General features: G+C 43.3%; 1 protein-coding gene across 1 annotated transcript in view; it reads right to left on the bottom strand.

Moving 5' to 3' along the window:
• Positions 1-22,743, bottom strand: part of ptprr (protein tyrosine phosphatase receptor type R) — a 203,565-nt gene that overhangs the window by 2,173 nt on the left and 178,649 nt on the right. The window lies entirely within an intron of this gene.

Here is a 22,743-nt window from a genome sequence, read left to right as displayed (position 1 = left end):
AATTTTGACAGTGCACCCAGTGCCAAAGCACAGAAACACTGATGACAACTTCTGGATTTCTGCATTTAAGTATGCAGGTATAGATTCCATAATTGCTGTCAGCTTCAGAGGGATATTGACTGTAAATATTCTTGGGGTTATCATTGACCAAAAGCTCAACTTGGCTTGCCACATAAACACATATAGCCACAGGTCAGAGGCTAGGAATACTGCGGTGAGTAACTCACCTCCTGACTCCCCAAGGCCTGTTCAAAATCTATAAGGCACAAGTCAGGAATGTGATGGAACACTCCCCACTTACCTGGATGGGTGCAGCTCCAACAACATTCAAGAAGCTTGACACCATCCAGGACAAAGCAGGCCGCTCGATTGGTACCACATCTACAAACATCCACTCCCTCCACCACTGACGCTTAGTAGAAGTAGTGTGTACCATCTACAAGATGCACTGCAGCAATTCGCTAATGATCCTTAGACAGCACCTTCTGAACCCACGACCACTTCCATCTAGAAGGACAAGGGCAGCAGGTATATGGGAATACCACCACCTGCAAGTTGCCCTCCAAACCACTCACCACCTTGACTTGGAAATATATCACCATTCCTTCGCAGTTGCTGGGACAAAAACCTGGAATTCCCTCCTGAATGGCATTGTGGGTCAACCCACAGAACATGGACTGCAACGATTCAAGAGGGCACCTCACCACCACCTTCTCAAGGGAAACTAGGGATGGGCAATAAATGCTGGCAAGCCAGCAATGCCCATGTCCCACGAATGAATAGACTAGAATAGAACGCTAACTGTTTCACTGTCATTTACTGTCGCAAAATCTGGGCTTTGCCATTTCATCTAATTACGCTGCATCCCTGTCTAACAAGGGACAGCAGTAATACTAAACTAAAAATTCCTGGGTTATAAATAAACTATTTGTACAATCAATGAATTTCCACACCAACCTTTACGATCATTAATATAAAAATAAAATGAACCATGAGCGGCATATCAGTCCAAGGCATGAGTTCTTAAGTACTGGCTATATATCTTTACCCCATTAATTCCCCATGTATATTGGTTGCACAGATCAATAAATACATGCACTAGTACTGTGTTTCAGAAGGTATATGTTAATAAATCTATAATTATAAAAAGATCTATAATTATAACCATCTAGTTTAGTACAGTAGAAGCTTTGGTTTCTTATCACAAACAATGACCATATGAATTATACATATGTCATCATTGTTTGTCAAGATAATGAAGATAGGACAAATCAGCTAAACTAAGCTACTCATTTGGGGAGGCACGGTGGCACAGTGGTTAGCACTGCTGCCTCACAGTGCTAGAGACGCAGGTTTGATTCCTGGCTTGGGTCACTGTCTGTGTAGAGTCTGCACATTCTCTCTGTCGTCGTATGGGTTCCCTCCAGGCACTCCAGTTTCCTGCCACAGTCCAAAGATGTGTAGGTTAGGTGGATTGGCCATGCTAAATTGCCGGAGCATGGCGACTAGCGGATTTTCACAGCAACTTCATTGCAGCATAAGCCTACTTGTGACACTAATAGATAAACTTAAATTCACTTCACCCAAATTTGAATTTCAACTTGCAAAATATCAAATATGAAATGAGTTCAGCAGAAGCAGCATACCCAACAATCAAGTAAAAACCTGCCAGCATTTTCATAAAAGCTGGAATAGACCCCAAAATATCAGACTACTTTAAAGCAGACCCAGATATTGACATACAAAGGCAAGTATTTGCACTGAAAGTGCAATGGGACATAGGGGTGAATTTTACATGGGATGTATTCCTCACCCCTCTGGTCCCCCAGATTGAAAGGTAGTCAATGGCCTTAAATCTCGCTGACCCACAGTTACAATATGCTGAGGACAGCCTTAATTACCCAACAGTGGGATTTTCTTTCCCAGGGACAGGAAGTCCTGTCTTCAAGATTGATACTCTGTAGTCCCAGAAGTGCAGGAAGAGAGCAGGAGCCACAGTTGGGGCGACACGCAGTCCCCAGGAAGAGGAAAGATGTCTCTGGAATTGAGGGGAAATCCTGGGATTTTGGTTAGGGAGGAATTGAGGACCCTAGCAAAGGGGTGGGGGTCGGGGGTGGGGTGTGATGTGAGAATGGGGATTGGGTTTTGAAGACTGGCATAAAAAGCTAAGAACTAAGGGGTAGGCATCCCCGTTGGGCACAGAGACGCCCTCAAAGGAGAAACTGCACATATTGTTGTAGGGAAGATGGAATGACAAATTTAAGTGGCTATTAATTGGCCACTTATGGATTTCAATATGCCTAAGAGCAGCCCTGGTACCTTACCTGTTCCCCTGGAATATATGGGTCAGATAGGGGTTGGATGGGAAGGCAGAGGTCTGGTCACGCATTTTATTTGAAGTGCTTTCTCCTGCCTTCAAATAAACTATATTTCCACTCCCGCACCGCCCCCCACCCCCCCTACCCCTTCTTAAGCTTTAATGCAAGTTGCAGATAAAGGCAATGTCCCATCCTAGTCTTGCAGGGACAAGAACCTAGCACATACAAAAGCAAAATTTTCAGCGGGAGCAATTTCAAGTGTTTGTGAAAGGAATTGTAAAGTTTAAAGCCCTAGATTTATTTTCTGGAAAGATCTGGTGGCGTTCAGCCTCTCTCCTCCCAGAAAATATTGATTATTTTATCCTTTACTGGGGTGACCTTAAACACTTTGATACCTACAGTTTCTGATTTTAATCTGGGGACAGATTTTAGATGCAAAGTTAAGCAGTTGTATGGACTTGAATACATCTTTACGAGACTCACTTCTTTTCATTAAAAATATAATCCTATACAATGTATGTTGATCTCCGAACTGGTTTCTTTTACAGGATTCAGCCACAATAAAGTCAGCTAGTGTATGGAACCTAACGTAGACAAATGTGAGTAGCCCAGGGTTCTCCAAATTGCTACTCTTGATTTGAAAGGGCACAGTCAGAGAACAACATTTACACGGCCATCTCTGCGCTTGAGTGAACCTGGGTGTCTTTCGCACTTAGAGTGAAATGTTCATCTCTGAAAGAGGTGGGAAACATCAGTGAAATGTTCCATGGAAACCACAGAAAACCCACAGTGGGCTTACATGCAGAAGGAGGCCATTTTGTCCATCGAGTCTGCACTGACCACAATCGCACCCTATCCCTACAACCCCACACATTTACCCTGCTGATCTTTCTAACCTACACACCCCCCAGACACTAAGGGGCAATTTAGCATGGCCAATCAATCTAACCCGCACATTTTTGGACTGTGGGAGGAAATCGGAACACCCGGAGGAAACCCACGCAGACATGGGGAGAACGTGCAAGCTTCACACAGACAGTGACTCAAGCCGGGAATCGAACCCGGGTCCATGGAGCTGTGAGGCTGCAGTGTTAACCATTGTGCCACCGCGCTGCCCCCTAAGTTCCAGGACTGTATCAACTCAAAAGATACCAGCATTAGCTCACTTTATAAGATGGGGAGTGGGTGAGCAAACAATTCCTGTAAAATGTCACACTTTTTCTTTTGAGGAGGTCCAATCATGATTCAGAACTGGGCTGACAAATGAGCTCCATTCCCCCAGTGAAGAGGCTGGTGCACCTCTTTTCCTTGTACATAAAGCCTCTGAAGTTGCTTCAGCCTTCTCTACTAGATTGAGGTCTTGTAAACTTTCAATGTGGGAAATCCTTTCATCTGTCTTCTCTATGTCGATGGCTTTGTATGGGGTATTCAGCGGAATAACCCATACATGGCACTGCAGGAACTCCCATCACTGGATGATACTTTGGGTGCTGGGCCCTGGCCTATTTTTCAAGCCCTTTAGCTACACTGCAACTTATAGCTCAAGTCAATTGGAAGGTCTGAGGCCTTTGAGCCAGTTGTAGTATAAATTTATAATGAGGGCTCTACTTAACTAAAAGTAGACAGTCTGACACCACGTTATACTGATTCTACCATTATCATATGGGTGCATGCAGAGAAATAAGAGAGAGGAACAGAAAAAAAGAGAGGTTCATTCCAGCGAAAGCCAAAGCACTTCTCTGGGATAGGAAACAGCGGTGTGAAATTATAGCTATGCTGCTTGCATAATTCTCTTGCTTTTTCAAAGGGATATCTGGGGGTCAGTGCTCCACTTAATCAATGTAGAATCAGCATCCATCATGACTGAAATGGCTTCTCTTGTGCACTTTTAGATTGGAAGGATAAGTTGTTTCTGCATTATTTACAGTGTCAGTGGATCCCTGGGACTGGCTCCATTCTGTCTGCACATGTTGCATATTGTACCACGTGTGAATCACACTATCCCCATAGAAACCTGGAAAAGCTCCCAGGCAACAACTGAAGATTCTCTTCAAGTATTCAAGCTAAGTTAATCATCCAGATGTTTTAATGGACATTCAAGAGTCCTTCGGCTAGTCCAGTTAGGGGTTCATTTAAATCAGCATCCTGAAGTCAACTACTTCAGAAATTTAGGCTTAGTCCATCTATTGCTGGATAAGGAATCATTGTTGCCTTTCCAGAATATATCAATTAGTCTGGCATTAACGTCAGAAGCGAACTAGCTTCATTTTTTTTCTCATTCTCAAGATCATTTTTAAAATTCTAACTTTGTACGTATACTGCACATTTTGTTTCAAAAGATCTGTGCCCTGAGGAGTTTGGACCTCTCTATCTGCATCCTCATCTTATTCCAGTGCACAAATGTTTTGGACTTTCCCAAGAGGTGGCTGAACTACCAAACCTTTTTGCACTTTGCATCATGTTCTCCTGCCTTAACAATATGGCCCTCGTCTTCAGGTACCATCACACTTGGATTTTTTTGCTCTTTCAGTTCTTCATCCATTCCATCACAGAAACCAGCCTCCCATCCATTGACCCTACCTACACATCCCACTACATTGGAAAAGCAGCCATCACAATCTAGGGCCCCAGGCATCCCAAACATACTCTCTTACACCTTTTTCTGTTGGGAAATTGATACAAATATCTGATGTCACATACCAGCTGACTCAAGAACAGCTTCTTCCCAGCTGCCATTAGACTTTTGAATGGATCTACCGTATGTTAAGCTGATATTTCTCTACATCCTTGCTATGATTGTAACACTACATTCTGCACCCTCTCCTTTCCTTCTCCCCTATCTACTCCATGAATGGTATGCTTTGTTTGTACGTAAGGATCAATACTTTTCACCAATACTTGTGACAATAATAAATCAAATCAAATCAAATCATCCCTCATCACCTTTCTAGATCCTCATCAGTTACTGTTCTTCCAGATATCTCACCAAAGTCCCATCTTTACATCAAGGCATTCCTTTAGCTTGGTGACTATAAATAACACCCCTATCTACTGACTCTTATTTGAGAATTACTCCCTCTTTCTGTCTTCACTTCCAATCATTTTCTCATTTACTCTCCTAATAGTAGTCAGGGTCATCCCAATAATCAATTCATCACCAAGCTTCTCCGACACTGAGGTCATGAACTTCAACAAAGTCATTTATAACTAGTTCCTCATTTTCCTCATTATACATGTTATGATCACCTTAACACTTCTAACTTTGCCACTGAATAAAACTCTTAGTTGCTTTAAAGAAGTCTTTCTAACTCTCAACTGCTTTTGCTTTGGCTCGCAACCAACCATAACAATTTTATCTTTTATTGACCCATTCAGCACTTGTCTCTTCTTTTCTATCGATCATGTCGCTCATTCCCCATGGCACAGCAGCCAGCTTTGCAATTGGAAATTTGAGGGCTGTTAGATTGAGCTTGTATGATTCATGAGCAGCCTTATGGTCATTAATTGCAGCTCCAGTACATTGCTGAGGGAGTTTCAATTGAACCAGCAATACCAACTTATGGCAAGATCAAGGCAGCATCTGGCTTGGGCAGAAGGATATCAGGTAATATTTACGTAATGATGATCATTAACAAAAAATGTCCAACTATCTCCCTTTGATTTTTAACACTATCTCTCCTAGTTAGTCATCTATCATAGAATCCCATGGTATCATAGAATCCCTGCAGTGCAGAGGGAGGCCATTTGGCCCATCGAGTCTGCACAGACCACAATCCCACCCGGGCCCTATTTGTAAATCATAAGTTAATAAAGTACAGGAGCAGTAAAAGGCCATTCGGCCCATCAGGTCCACTCTGCCATTTGATCATGGCTGACGTTATCTTCATCCCTATTTTCCTGCCTTCTCCCCATAACCTTTCAATCCATTACCAATTAAAAATCTGTGTAACTTCTACTCAAATTTATTCACTGCCCCAGCATCCACCACACTTTGGAGTAGCGAATTCCACAGATTCACAACCCTTTGGACGAAGTAGCTTCTCCTCAACTCTGCTTTCAATTTGCTACCCCTTATCCTAAGATTATGACCTCTCATCCTAGAATGCCCCACCAGCTGAAGCATCCGCTCTACATCCACCTTATCTATGCCTTTTATCATCTTGAATATTTCAATTTGATCTCCCATCATTCTTCTAAATTCCAGAGAGTATTGGCCTGAACTGTTCAATCTCTCTTCATACGACAAACCCTCATCTCTCAAATCAATCTAGTGAACCTCCTCTGAGCTGCTTCTAATACCACTACATCTTTCCTTAAATATGGGCACCAAAACTGCACAATACTCCAGGTGCGGTCTCACCAATGCCTTGTATAGTTGCAACAATACTTCCTTACCTTTATATTCCATTCCTTTAGCTTTAAATGCCAATATTCCTTTCACTTTCTTTATTATCTTCTGTACCTGCATGCTAGTTTTCTGTGACTCATGAACAAGGACACTCAGATCCCTCTGCACTGGAGCACTTCAAAATCTGTCCCCATTTAGATAATAATTTGTCTTCCCATTTTTGCGACCAAAATGCATGATCTCACACTTATCCACATTAAACTCCATCTGCCACATTTTGGCCCACTCTATCAACCTACCTATATCCATTCGTAAGGTTCTAATTCCCTCATGGCAACTCCCTGTCCCACCTATTTTTGTGTCATCTGCAAATTTGGCTATAAAGCCCTCTATCTCTGTATCCAAGTTATTAACATAGATTGTAAATAGCTGGGGCCCAAGGACCGAACCATGTGGCACCCCATCAGCCAGTCATCTATCCAAGCTAATAAATTACCCCTAATCCCATGTGATCTAACCTTGTGAATTAACCTTTTGTGCGGCACATTATCAAATACCTTCCGGAAGTCCAGATATACTACATCTCCAGGATCCCCATTATCCACTTTCCTTGTTACATTCTCAAAGAATTCTAGCAAATTAGTCAAACATGATTTGCCTTTCATAAAACCATGCTGACTCTGATGGATAGCATTTTGACTTTCCAAGTAATCTCTTGTTGATCTTGGTGTTGATCCCGTAACTCCACATATTTACCCTGATAATTCTCCTAATACTAGGGACAATTTACCATGGCCAATCAACCTAACCTGCACATCTTTCGAGCGTGGGAGGAAACTGGAGTACCCGGAGGAAATCCACGGAGTCACAGGAAGAATGTGCAAACTCCACAGAGACAGCGACCCAAGCCAGGAATCGAATCCGGGTGCCTGGAGCTGTGAGGCAGCAGTGTTGACCATTGTGCCACTATGTCGCCCTATCAACAACATACCGGGATTCAACATTGGCAAGATGATTAGCTGGATCAGCATTATCAATACTGTAGCTCTAGGTATTCCCACTTCAAAGCCGTGCACAATCTATAACGCTCATTTTAGAAGTCTACATCTTTTACCATTTAACTATTTACCTGAATGAATGCCGCTCCAAGCACATTCTAGAATATCAACACCAGCCTGCATAAAGTGGTCTGCTTCATTAGTACTTTGCCACTAAATTCAATGTTCACCCCTCCGTCATTGACGCAGAGTGCATTGCAGCAACTTGCTTCAACTGGTAGAAATCATAAAAACCCTACCGTACAGAAAGAGGCCATTTGGCTCATCGAGTCTGCACTGACCATCAAGAGATCCCACTGACCTCACCTCTACTGTCTGGGAGGTAGTCAGGAAGGGCAGCATGGCAGGACAGTGGTTAGCACTGCTGCCTCATAGCTCCAGTAACCTGGGTTCAATTCCCGGCTTGGTTCACTGTGGGTTTGCCCTAAGTGTCTAAGTGGGTTCCCTCCGGGTGTTCCGGTTTCCTCCCACAGTCCAAAGATGTGCGGATTAGATGCATTGGTCATGCTAAATTGCCCTTTCGTGTCCTAGGATGTGTAGGTTAGAGGGATTAACAAGGTAAATGTGTGTGGTGACAGGGTTAGGGTCTAGGTGGGATTGTTGTTGGTGCAAACCTGATGGCCTGAATGGTTTCTTTCTGCACTGTAGGGATTCTATAAATCAGCTCTGCAGACAGTCATCAGACAAAAGTCATCCCAGTGCAGGAAGAGGACAATGATCTCATCGGCACTGCCAGGGTAAGTCAACCTTCAGCTCACTCCAATCTTACATTCTCACCATGGCATCAGTCACTCAAAGCATCACACAGCTCAGGAATCTCACACAGGATTAAAGGGGGAGGTATCAGCATCGAAAGCCTATTCATCAGCATCTCATCTACCTATTAGGAGATGCACAATAGCTGCACAACAGCAGCTTTCTCATGCAATAAGAGGGAGAGATGAGATTGCTCCTGTAGTCAAGGTGAGATCAGCCTCTCCCAGCTCTCTCAACAACCCTAGGTCATCCACTCAGTAGTAACTCTGCGATCCCAATCCCTTTGCCTGTGACCCCATCACCCTCACAGCAAGAGACCCAAACCAGGCCGGTCCCCTCCAGCCTTCAGCCCTCCAGAGGGTGCTTGCCAAAGTCATCAAAGACTGCAGGGAGTAAAAGTAAGCAAGCTCCCCCCACCTCTGCTGTGGATGTCAGTGATCCACTATGATATAGCAGTAGGCTCAGAAAGATCAAGAAACACCGCTTTAGGCTCATGGGTGTTCACTCACTGTGTGTATCACGCGCCTTCGTAAATACATTTGCTGTTCATTACAATGGTCTTACCATTTGAATGCTTTGTGTATCTGCATCTATGTGGCCTCTTATTCACCTCAAGCTCCCATTCAGTAATCACCTCCCTTTGTCAGCCTCTCATTCATGTAACTAAAATGTTTGTTAATCGCCCCTTACATGAGACAGGGAGATGCGTCGATCTCTTTGTTGAAAGACACTGCAAATTGCATTAGGAAGTGATATTCATTATAAGATACCAGGGAGCTCTGCATGCTTAATTACGTTGGAGCATTACCACTCATGTTGCCTCATCATTAAATTACTGCTTTCATTGTTTGTACCAAACCACAAGACCAGCAGCCATGATGGTCTCTCCAGCAATTTATACACCTCTGTAGCAGCAAGAAATATCTCATTTAGGAGGACATGACTGCATCAAGTCCACTACAGAGGTGGCCAATAAGGAGTGTTCGAATGGTGACCCCTCCCCGCCTTGGTTATGTTTTCCCAATTTACAGGGTCTAGATGCATCCCTGACCATGCCTTTCCCAACTGTAGCCCTGTACCAGCCAGACAATCCCAATGCCACTGACTATCAGATAATGGCCACACCGTATTGTCTGATCCCCATTGAGCACATCGGCCTTGACACTCCCTGGCGTGGGAATAAGACATTTGTGCCATATGTAGCTCAGTAGCATAGATAACAGAGCCCCAGGATTGCCTTTAATCTCTCAACCTAATGTCTTGGCATCAGTCCAAGGACCATGACTCAGGTTCCTCATTGAATGACCCTAAATCTGTTTCCCTTCGTAGATCATAAAACCATAAATCATAGAATCCCTACAGTATAGAAAGAAGCCATTCAGTCCATCGAGTCTGTACTGACTACCCAGGCCCTATTCCCGTAACCCCCACACATTTACTCTGTTAATCCCCCTAACACTAGGGTCAACTTAGCATGGCCAATCAACCTAACCCGCACATCTTTGGGAGTGTGGAAGGAAACCAGAAGACTTGGAGGAATCCCACACAGACAGGGGGCGAAAGTGCAAACTCCACACAGACTCAAACTCTGCCCTACTCCATTAGTCTCTGTGCAACCATACTCTTTTGTGGCACACTAACCACACCCCCCCCCCAACCCCTTTATTTATAATCCAGAGTCTGCATGATTTCCCTCCCCTTCATGCAAATCAAATCCCATCCATTTCCCTGGGCCCCAGTCTGCTGTCCCATGTTGGGTTGCAGCTTCCCCATCCCTAATCTTCCCTCTGGCTGCCATCGTTTCTCACCCCAACCCTCCAAAATCCCATTCACCCTCACGTCTCTGCCATCTTTGCCACCCTGGTTACCATGCTGATTTCTGTTTTGGACTGAGACTTGCAGCCCATAGCCATGTCCTGTCAGAGTGACACAGCAGCTACAATGAGCATCCTCACTGTACACCATTCCCCCCCACCCGCTGTCCCTGCCAGTGTGAGCTAACACCGACATCACCACGGAACGGAGCAGCACTGTTGCAAGTAACGTTTAAATGTTGCGCTCTCCTCAAAGTCACAAATGACATGAGGGTGGACAGCTGCACGCCATTTATATCTGGTCATGATTTCCTACTGGCATGGCACATAGTTGGGAGGGGGAGCGTGATTCTGGCGAGTTGCTTTTTCAATGAGTATTCATGACTGCAAATACACGCGAGCAGCATCTCTGACATGGATCAGTGGGAAGACTGACCCACCAGCATCCCGGCAAAGGGAAAATTCCGACTGTTTTTTCCACTGGCAAGCGTTAGACTTCACAGTGAATTTTCCGCTCCCACCTGTCACAAAACCTGCTACTGGGACTGGAAAATTCCACCCAAAGCCTTAAAGGAAATTCATTTATGAGGATTTATATTACAGTTGAAACTTTACAGAATATTTAAGATCTGAACCACTGATATCAACACGACAAGTTTGATGTTAGCCATTTTCAGTCCAGAAATGCATCCTTCCCAAGATATTGCTTTGTTCTTCAGATCTGTGCTTAATGGCAACAAGGTCCTGCGGTAGATCATACGGCCACACAAAGTACAGCATTTTTCCTGTCACTAATACGGACTGACTGCATTACATCCTGTCTAACCATTTGGTAACAACCTCAATTCCACAGATGTGACTCAAAGATAGAAAATTCTCCCACCCCAACATTCCTGCAGTTGCAGACAGGGCTATCAGGGATTCAGTTTTACTGCCCTGCTTTCATTCAGTTTGTAATAAGTGACACATCTGATTCTTTTTACTTGACAGAAGGCTGGAATTTTCCAGCTGACCAGGCCAGCCGATGGTGCATCCCTGCAGTGTTTCCCAGCAGCGTAGGGTGCAGTCAGTGGGAAATCCCTTCAACATCAGCTGGACTGGAAGATCCCACCACCAGCAAATGGCGCGCGGCCTACCGTCGTGGGAAACACATCACAGGGGACACCAGAAAACCACATCACCCACCACCCCCTGCACCACCACCACCACCACCACCGCTCCCCCCCACCTCCTATTTGAAAAAGAACTCCGCCTTGAAATCTACATTAAAAAATGATCCGTGTTTTTTTGTAATCAAGCCTGGCTTTTTAAAATCCATTTTCATTTCTCATCCCACACATCATTCCCAAAGGAGAGGATGGATGGATCTGCCTGAAGATTGTATTGATGCAGATCATGAATTAAGGAAATGTGTACACACTGATGACCTCCAATCTTTCCTTACGTCTTAATGTGAGGCATTTTGTTTTCACTTGGAATTTCCCTGATCACTTGACTGGAGACTGGGAGATCACCCTATGAGGAACCAAGCCCTTGGACTTGTATCCACTCTTTCCCAACCACACTTTAACATTTAACATGTTTAATGACTTTGTGAAGGCTCTATCTTGATCTCACTTGTACTTTATTGTGAAAATACTGGAAAATTGACAGAAAATGACTCAATTCTGGAACTTAATGACCAAAGCATGCAGAAAACCAGCAAACTAAATGACTAATGTCTGCTATAAACAAAGGACGTTGATTAGTCTGGCAACTACATCTCTAGGTTTAGCATACTATAGAACACAACTACGCATTTTGTGACAGATTTAGGTGAATAACTGTCAAGCATTATTTGATGAATTGGGACAGGCTCCCTAATCTTGATTAAGTATGGTTAAATTGTACTTAGTCACGCTTCAACTATGCAAAGCATAACCATTAAAACGCACAGAACTGCTCAGTTGCAAACTTATACAGCGTGTCAACACCATTCAGTGAACTCCTCAAGAACTCCAGTCAACTACCAGGTCCAAATTGTTGCAATAAACTTCATTCAAATTATAAAAAGCAGAAACTCATTCCAACTTTGTTCAACCAGACACAATGGGACCACATGCTACAACAATGCTCCTGTGGAAAGTTGTATGGTGGCACGGTGGCACAGTGGTTAGCACTGCTCTCTCACAGCGCCAGGGACCCGGGTTGAATTCCTGGCTCGGGCCACTGTCTGTGTGGAGGTTGCGCATTCTCCCCATGTCTGCATGGGTTTCCTCCGGGTGCTCCAGTTTCCTCCCACAGCCCAAAGAACTGTGCGTTAGGTTCACTGGCCATGCTAAATTGCTCCTTAGTGTCAGGGTAAAAGCGTGAGGTTACGGGAATAGGGCCTGTTGTCAGTGTGGACATGATGGGCTGAATGGCCTCTTTCTGTAGGGATTCTATGAATTCCAAAAATGTGCAGGTTAAGTTGATTGGCCACGCTAAATTGTTCTCTAGTATCAGGGTAAATATATGGGGTTACAGAGGTAGGGCCTAGGTGAGATTGTTGCTGGTACAGGCTCAATAGGCTGAATGGCCTCCCTCTGCACTGCAGAGAGTTTATGATTCTATGGATCGTCATATAGTGATCGACACTAAGAATAGCCCAACCTGTTCAGCAGATTTAAAATCAAACTGCATTTCATTTCTTTAATGTTGCTTAGAAACTGGGGAGCCCAGGCACATAATTGTTGATTTGAGCTTGGCTGGGTTGTGGAAATTGGACAGGCACCCAATTGCCACTTCACAAACTGGCTGAAATTCTCCACTATCGTTCACGCTGGGCTTTTCCCTGAGTCACTGAAAGTGAATGGGGTTCTGCCTGGAACGCCAAATTTTCCATCTTGCTCGCAATGGGTCCTCCCCACGGTTAGGCTTTGAATGAATTTAATGCCTGGGCCCAGTCAGTTTCCCACCTGAAATAGGCAGGACGCAGCTGTAGAACTGAAGGAAAGGACCACAGCATTGAGTTAAATCATAGGTTTGGGGGAGGACTGCAAATCCATGGCAGTTTAAAACTTTATTGGTGAGGCCTGGAGGAATATTCCTCCATCATTTATAGAATCATTGAATCCCTACAGCGCAGAATGAGGTCATTTGACCCATCGAGCTTGCACCAACAACAATCCCATCCAGGCTCTATCCCCATAACCCCATGTATTTACCTTGCTAATCTCCTTGACATTAAAGTGCAATTAAATATGGTCAATCCACCTCACCCGCACATCTTTGGAGCGTGGGAGGAAAGCAGAGCACCCAGAGGAAACTCACACAGACGCAGGGAGAACGTGAGAACATGCAAACTCCACACAGACAGTCATCCTAGGCCAGGATTGAACCAGCCGAGCACATGAAGGAGAAAGGGAGAGAAGGATTATGGAAGAAGCCTGGTATGGGCCAGTTAAAATCTGCCGCAGGCTCAGTCACTCAGTTAGTTTCCAGTCCGGCAATTAAATTTCCCAAACAAATAACTAAACTGTGGAAAATCTCAGCAGGTCTGGCAGCATCTGTTAGGAGAGAAAAGGGCTGATGTTTTGAGTCCAGATGACCCTCTGTCAAAGATGGGGAGTGGTTTGACAAAAGGTCGCCTGGACTCGAAACGTCAGCTCTTTTCTCTCCTAACAAATGCTGCCAGACCTGCTGAGATTTTCCAGCATTTTCTGTCTTGGTTTCAGATTCCAGCATCCACAGTCAATTGCTATTATAACTAAATCGTGATGTGTCCAATGGAAGTTTTCCTATTTCAGGATTTGTTAAAGAAATTACTTAAAGTTCATTTACTGAGGTAAAATACTTTGGTAAATTGTTTCATGTAGATGACAGCCAAAGAGGGAGAGAATCTAAATAGACAAAATAGAGATAACAAAACATTGAATGCAGAACTTATTCGATGAAAGATCAGGACTGAAGATGTGAGAACTAAAAGGCACAAAAGCCTTATTCATCCTGATTCGAAATGCTGGCTCCATTCTCTCTCCACAGATGCTGTCAGAGTTGTTGAGTTTCTCCAGCATTTTCTGTTTTTGCTTCAGATTCTACCCTCTGCAGTGTTCATATAAATATATAGCTTTTCCTTTCTTTAATGCAAGTGCTGAATGATTGACTTTCTTAATTACTGGTATATCTGTTAGCGGGTTCCAGTGAAGCAGGACATTATGTTGAAGTATTTCGGGAAGTTTTGATCATACAGCTCTTGACAACAACAAAAAAAGGAAACAATTTTCGTTTTTGGGGAGTTGAAAACTGCAAAGGAAGATCGGGAGAATGAGGCCTGGTGACACAAAGCCAGTTGGCTATTCCTAGTTTTTGACCATGCGCTCTCAACCTCTTTCTTTGACACCACGCCTGTGATTCACCCCGAGTTGCTTCATTACATTAAAGATGCTACATGAATGCAGGTTGTTGTTGCTGTTTTGGCTATCCAGCCATTGATTTTCCCTGATGCGTGTCTATCGTATCAATTCATCTCCTGAAGAAGCAACATGAGGGAAGCATAACCGGGCCAGAGTTAATATTAGTTCTTCTTTTTAATCTGACATATGGAACATTTCATTCTTTACACTTTAAATCAACTGTCAAAATGCTTGTTGTACTAAGCATTTACAGCTGCTGTTTTATTGTCAGAATAGAGGGGAGTACTATCCTTATTTCGCGTACTTCCCTATTTCAATGGTTGATTTAAAAAAAAATTGCTGACAGTTCCTTCTCCTCCTCTCCCGAAAGTGCTGATGCATACTGGGATATTGTCCCACTGGTGCCTTTTACTTGCCCAGTTGAACATTTTTCACCCATGAAGCTGAATAATGAGTGTTGTCAGGCGTTCAATTATTGGGAGCAACACAGCCAAGCTTCATCCTGTGCTTTACTGACATCCACTAACCCTCTTTTCAATTGGGATCAGGCAGTGAGCTAGAGTGAGCAAAGTTTATTTATTAGTGTCACAAGTATTAACAATGCAATGAAGTCACTGTGAAAATCCCCTAGTTGCCACATCTGTTCGGGTACACTGAGGGGGAATTCAGCACGGCCGATGCATCTCACCAGCTTGTCTTTGGGACTGTGGGAGGAAGTCGGCGCACCCGGAGGAAACCCTCGCAGACACGGGACAACATGCAAACCCTACACAGTGACCCAAGTCAGGGAATCAAACTCAGGTCCCTGGCACTGTGAGACAGCAGTGTTTACCACTGTGCAATGTGCCACTTGCTGTGGTGTTCTGTTACTTAAACAGTCCAAATCTTGATTTACTGTGGACTCTGGCTTCCAATTTATTCAGAACATAAACTTCCATGAAAATCAATGGCTGGACAGCCAACAACAACAGCTTGTGTTTATATAGCATCCTTTATCTAATGAGGCAACTTGGGGCCGGGATCTTACCACCGTTCATGCTGGCGGGATTTTCACATCCTGCCGTCGTGAATGGAGATTTGGCTGGCCACCAAAATTTCCAACTTCGCTGAAATAAGAGCGCGGCATGAATAGGCAATGAGAGAGCATCCCACGGTGTTTCACAGGTGCAATGGAAAACAAGACGTTTGAGAACACATGATCAAAAACTGGGCAAAGAAGTGACAGATGGAATACAATGTGGAAAAGTCTGAGGTTATGCACTTTGGAAGGAGGAATGGAGGCAGAGACTGTTTTCTAACAGGGGAGAAAAAAACCAGAGGGCATGGGTTAAAGGTGAAGAGAGAAAAATTTAAAGGCAATATTAGAGGGGGGGGCTTCTTCACACAGAGAGTGGTGGGAGTGTGGAATGAGCTGCCAGATAAAGTGGTAAATGCAGGGTCACTTTTAACATTGGACGGGTTTATGGATGAGAGGGGTGTGGAGGGATATGGTTCAAGTGCAGGTCAGTGGGACTAGGCAAAAAATGGTTCGGCACAGACAAGAAGAGCCAAAAGGCGTGTTTTTGAGGTGTAATTTTCTATGGTTCTATGATTAAATGGGAAAATACTTAGGAAATCAGAAACACAAAGGGACTTGGGAATCATTGTTCAAGACTCTCTTAAGATTAACATGCAGATGAACGTTGGCAGTTAGGAAGGCAAATGCAATGTTAGCATTCATGTCGAGGGGGCTAGAATACAAGAGCAGGGATGTATGTCTGAGGCTGTATAAGGCTCTGGTCAGATCACATTTGGAGTATTGTGAACAGTTTTGAGCCCCATATTTAAGGAAGGATGTGCTGACCTTGGAAAAGGTCCAGAGGAAGTTCACAAGAATGATTCCTGGAATGAAGAGCTTGTTGTATGAGGAATGGTTGAGGACTTTGGATCTGTACTCATTGGAGTTTAGAAGGAGGGGGGTGGGGGGGAACTATTGAAACTGACAGGATACAGCGAGGCCTGGACAGAGTGGACATGGAGAGGATATTTCCACTAGTAGGAGAAACTAGAACTAGAGAGCAAAACCTCAGACTAAAAGGACGACCCTTTAAAATAGAGATGAGGAGGAATTTCTTTGGCCAGCGAGTGGTGAATCTGTGGAACTTTTTGCCACAGAGGGCTGTGGAGGCCAGGTAATTGAATGTCTTTAAGACAGAGATAGATAAGTTCTTGATTAATAAGGGGATCAAGGATTATGGGGAAAGGGCAGGAAAAAGGGGGTGAGAAAAAAATCAGCCATGATTGAATGACGGAGCAGACTCGATGGACCGAGTGGCCTAATTCTGCTTCTATGTCTTTTGGTCTTATGGTGTTATGGTCGAAGAGATAGGTTTGTTTCGAGGGTAAATGTGAAATTGTCCACTTTGGTAGGAAGAATGAAAAAAGAAGCTTATTATCTAAATGATCTGCAGAGTTTTGAGGTGCAGAGGGATCTGGGTGACCGAGTGCATGTATCACAAAAGGCCGGTATGCAGATACAGCAAGTAATTAGGAAAGCTAATGGAATGTTATTATTTATCGTGTTCTCTAGAGTTCCAAAGAATGAGAAATGATCTCACTGAAATTTACAACATTTTTACAGTGCGTGACAGGGTAATGTTTCCCCTGGCTGGTGAGTCTAGAACCAGGGGACGCATTCTTAGAATAAGGAGTAGATCATTTAAAACTAAGAGGAGGAGGAATCTCTTCACTCAGACGTGGTGAATCATTGAAATTCTTTACTCCAGAGGGTTGTGAAAGTGCAACGTTGTACATGTTTGAGACAGAAATTAAAAAGATTTCTGGAGACTAATGACATGAAGTGATCTGGGGACAGTGGGGAAAAATGGTGCTAGAGATAGATCATCAGCCAAGATCTATTTGAATGGTGGATCGACTTGATGGACCGAATAGCTCATTCTTGCATTTTTTTTATTCACTCATGGGACATGGGCATCACTGGCTGGCCGGCACTTAATGCCCATCCCTAGTTGCCCCTGAACTGAGTAGCTTTTTCAGAGGCCATTTCAGAGGCAGCTGAGAGTCAACCACATTGCTGTGGTCTGGAGTTACTTGTAGGCCAGACCAGGAAAGGACCTAGTGGCACGCTGACACACTGGTTAGCACTGCTGATTCACAGCACCAGGGTCCTGGGTTCGAATCCTGGCTTGGAGTTTGCATATTCTCTTTGTGTCTGTGTGGGTTTCCTTTGGGTTCTTCGGTTTCCTCCCACAGTCCAAAGATGTGCCGATTAGGTGGATTGGCCATGCTGAATTGCCCTTTAGTGTTAGGGGGGGGCTCCCTAGGGTAAATGCATGGGTTGTGGGGATGGGGCCCAGGTGGGATTGTGGTTGGTGCAGACTCAATGGACTGAATGGCCTCCTTCTGCACTATACGATTCTATGGATTCAATGGATGGCAGATTGCCTTCCCTGAAGCACATTAATTAACCAATGTCCCTATGGGAGTTTAAAACATATTACTTTAATCAACGAATATCTCTAGAACCACATTATACAGTCAGTTTACCACAACTGTGCAATTTGATCATCCATATACAATAAAGCCTTATTTTTAACTTAGTTGATTCATTTTCAAGGTTTCAAAAGTCATTTATTTAAATGAACAAAGTGGCATTTCTGTGAATTTTACCTCAACTCTTTCAAATAAAGCAATAAAAAGTAGCATGGAAAGACTCAAAATCAACAGAAAAAGGTACAAAAAACAGGTGGAAACATCACGTAAGGATGCTGGAAATTTAAAACAGAAATGGGAAGTTTTGGAAACACTCGGTGGGTCAGTCAGTATCTATGAAGGAAAACAAACAAGTTTATGATTTGGATGGCGCCCTTTCTTCAGCCAGCAGCCAAGGAAAGCATGAAAAACAGAGCAAACCCCAGAATTTAAATAAGGAATCAGGAAACTGAAAAGTAAACAGCTTCAGGAAAGCATGAATGTTCAAAGAATCACAGCAGTCCTGCACTGTCTACAGTACAAGGGGCAGCGCGGTGGCACAGTGTTAGCACTGTTGCCTCACAGTGCCAGGGACCCAGGTTCGACTCCTGGCCTGAGTTACTGTCTGTGTGGTGTTTGCATGTTCTCCCCATGGCTGCATGGGTTTCCTCCAGGTGCTCCGGTTTCTTCCCACAGGTGGCGGAGTGTGGCGACTAGGAGAATTGCATAGTAACTTCATTGTGTTAATGTAAGATTTACTTGTGACTAATAAATAAACTTTATTTTTATTTTTACTTTACCATTCATGCTTAAATAGGATTGCATTAAATATACAGCACAATTCTGCCAATTTAACCCAACAGTTCATTCTTCACTTGAATCCCCTTGTATCCTTCCTCATCTAACTCGATCAGCAAAACTCCCTATCTAGTTTCCCCTTGAATGTCCTAGAATGTTCACCTCAATTGTATTCTGTAGTAGCGAGTTCCACATTCTCACCACTCTTAAGGTAAAGAAGTTTCTTCTGAATTCCCTATTTAATTTCCTAAATCGATTTTATTATTTTGATGACCTCTGGTTTGGCTCTTCCTACAAGAGGAAACATTCTCTCTGCATCCACTCCATTAAAAGCTTTCATAACTTTAAAAACCTTTATTAAGTCACTTCTTGGCCTTCAATTTGCAGAAGGAAAGAAATCCTCTCTTTTGTGCATTCCTGATCTATTCAGTCGCTTAGCCATGCGTGCTCTATCCAAGGGTAGGTCCTTTACCTTGCTTCACCTTGAGGTTTTTCCTTGCTAATTTTTTGGGAGGTTTGCCATTTCATGATGCAAGTCAAGGAGGCAAGTTCCTAGTTTACCTCAGCCATAACTTTAGTTGAAAAGGTACAAAGGTCTGAGGTCACGTACCAACCGACTCAAGAACAGCTTCTTCCCTGCTGCTGTCAGATTTTTGAATGAACTTATCTTGCATTAAGTTGATCTTTCTTTACAGCCTAACTGTGACTGTAATACTACAGTCTGCACTTTTCCGTTTCCTTCTCTATGAATGGTGTGCTTTGTCTGTGTAGCGTGCAAAAAGCAATACTTTTCACTGTATGTTAATACATGCGACAATAATAAATCAAATGAAATCAAAAATCTACACATTGGTGTTATTGTGAAGCACATGATGACCATTAATCAGCCAAGCTAACCAGCCTTCTGATATAGATAAATACCCTTTCATTTCTGATATCATAAAGCTTCTTTGTATTCTCTTGGGGTGGCACGGTGGCACAATGGTTAGCACTGCTACCTCACAGTGCCAGGGACCTGGGTTCAATAGTCGGCTTCACACTGTCAGTGTGAAGTTTGTACAATCTCCCTATGTCTGCATGGGTTTCCTCTGGAAGCTCTGGTTTCTTCCCACAGTCCAAAGCTGATTCGGTACATTGGCCCTGCTAAATTCTCCCTCAGTATACCTGAACAGGCACCAGAGTGTGGCGACTGGGGGATTTACACAGTAACTTCATTGCAATGTTGATGTAAGTCTACTTGTGTCAATAATTAATAAGTAAACTCCAGTGCCTCTTTATAATAACAAAGTAAAGCCATGGTCCCAGATTACTGTGGGCTGCTCTCCTCTTCCAGAGCGAGCTAACTGATGTTAACTTAACCTGAAGGTCATCAACCTCAGGCAAGGTTGAAAAGGTCAGGCCTTCATGAATAACCTCAGCCTGTATGAAAATTGAACCCATGATATTGGCATCACTCTGCATTATTAACCAATGGTCCAGCCAACTGAGCGAACCCTTTTTATGATATGGCAGTAGGAATTGTACACAATGGACCATGTATGGTCTAACTGAAGATTAATAAATGAGCCAACAAGAAAATCTAAGTTAACCATCTAATAATCATTAATAGTTTATTTATTTTAGTTTGCAATATCTGAGGTAGTGAAATAAGAAAAAGTTTTGGAAATTAACACAGAAGCTTCCTAAGAGTGATTAGACCCAACTGAAACTAAAATGCAACTTCCATCTGAAATAGGATGGTAAATGTTTCGAATGCAATGGCACAGAATTCAATCTGGGTTCAACTGCTGGAGTAATAATCCAGGGTAATGCTCTGAGGATCCGGGTCCAAATCTTACCATGGCAGATGGTGAAATCTGAATTCAATAAAAAATCTGGAATTAAAAGAACCATTGTCAATTGTCGTAAAAACCCATCAGGTTCACTAATGTCCATTAGGGGAGGAAATCTGCTGTCCTTATCTGGTCTGGCCTACATGTGATTCCCGAGCCACAGCAATGTGGTTGACTCTCGACTGCCCTCAGGGATGAGTAATTAATGCTGACCCAGCCAGTGACACCCACATCTCATGAATGAATTAAGAGAAACATTCATTCTAATGAATTTATCTCCATTATAGATAAAGGCAAGGAATTCTCCCTACCCCATAACATAATCTCTGACACAAAGGCCTGTGGTTTGTCGAATGTCTAATAAACTTTCTAATAATTTTATTGAATAAAACACCTCTATATCCAAGATCTCCAGCATCTTATCCATCGTCCAATATGGCCGAGATCATTCCAATCATTTCCATGTCATGGCACATTGGGTAACTATAATTTCTGGGTATTTTCTAACCACCCCTCCAAATATTCTATTAAGTTTAGTAAATGAGCTTGTTAAAGGCGCAGATTAACCACATCCAGCTCTCAAGGGATTAATCATTCCATGTAACAATGCTGTTGACGTACATTGGCAGAACTTTTATCCTGGTTACACAGCTGTCCAGTAACAAAGCAGAGGAAACATTTCTTAAACATGCTGTGAACTTCACATTGAAGGTTTCAGGCAAGGAGCGCTCCTTAAATCCCTGTATCGTTACTGAACGAATATCTGGATGTCTGCAGGTTATGACCTTGGGATTACATTGAAGGTGCCATATAAATGCAAGCTGTTGTTTTTTTGTCCTGAGCCTCAACATCAAATTTTCCAACTGTGTGGGAAGGAGAATGAGGAGGAAGGGCAGGAAAAGAATACTTCTGGAACTAGTCCATCTAAAAACTTCTCAGAAAGCAAAGATACAGTAGGCAAAATTTTCCCATCTTGCCTGCCACAGGAATTTTAGTGGGCGGGACAGGACCATGCAAAGGTCCGTTGACCTTGGGTGGGATTTTCCGGTGCTGGGCCGAGCGTGGCTGGAAAATCCCATCCAGCACCTCTTTAGGAAAGAAAAAAGTCAAAACACAGTGCTGACCTTTCTCCATTTATAGATTTATAGAATCCCTACAGTGCAGAAGGAGACCATTTGGCCTATGGAGCCTGTACTGACCACAATCCCACCCAGGCCCTATTCTTGTAATCCCACATATTTACCGTGCTAATCCCCCTGATACTAGGTCAATTTAGAATGGCCAATCAACTGAATGTAAATGATGCTGTTTAGAAAATCAGATTTGATATGTTTGGAAAATTTGAATATTAAGACTATTTTATAACACATCACATTATTGGATATGGTGTAAAATGCATCTGAAATCAATGCACAAAATAACCTCTTCAGATGAGGCAATGTTTAACACTTCTGTCAATATACATATTTTACAGAGTGGACCATGAATGTGTCGGAATATCCTGGGGTGGGGTGGGGGGGGAGCGGTGGGGGGGTGGGGGAGGCATAATTCGGAAGGTTAATCTGAAATGACTCTCATTCATGTGTCCTTTTTTGCCAATGTCTAATGGCAGTCAGATTCCTTGCCAATCTTATTAGGATGTGGCAGAATGTAAAAATGGGTTATGACAAGCAAAAATCATTGCATCCAACTCAATCCTGGGCATAGATTCCTTTTCTGAGCATGCAAATTCAAGTTTCAAGCCACTAGCCGTGCCCACTGGGCATCGCAAATTTAATTTTTTAACGTGACTTAAACGGTTATAGAAAAATGAACTGAAGGAAACAGCAAATAGTGTGTGGGTTTCGGGGAGGATGAATATCTTTATAAAAATTGATCCAATAAACATCAGAACCAAGATTTTATTTCCTGCAGTGCCTGAAACCCTGGGCTTAAATTTCACTGGCTTTGAAATAACACCCAGGGAATTCAAGTG

The sequence above is a fragment of the Carcharhinus amblyrhynchos genome, chromosome 6, assembly GCF_965287045.1.
Source record: "Carcharhinus amblyrhynchos chromosome 6, sCarAmb.v2.hapA, whole genome shotgun sequence".
NCBI classification, from domain to species: Eukaryota; Metazoa; Chordata; class Chondrichthyes; order Carcharhiniformes; family Carcharhinidae; genus Carcharhinus; species Carcharhinus amblyrhynchos.
The sequence above is the reverse complement of the archived record's forward strand: the minus strand, read 5'-3'. Positions and strand labels throughout refer to the sequence as shown.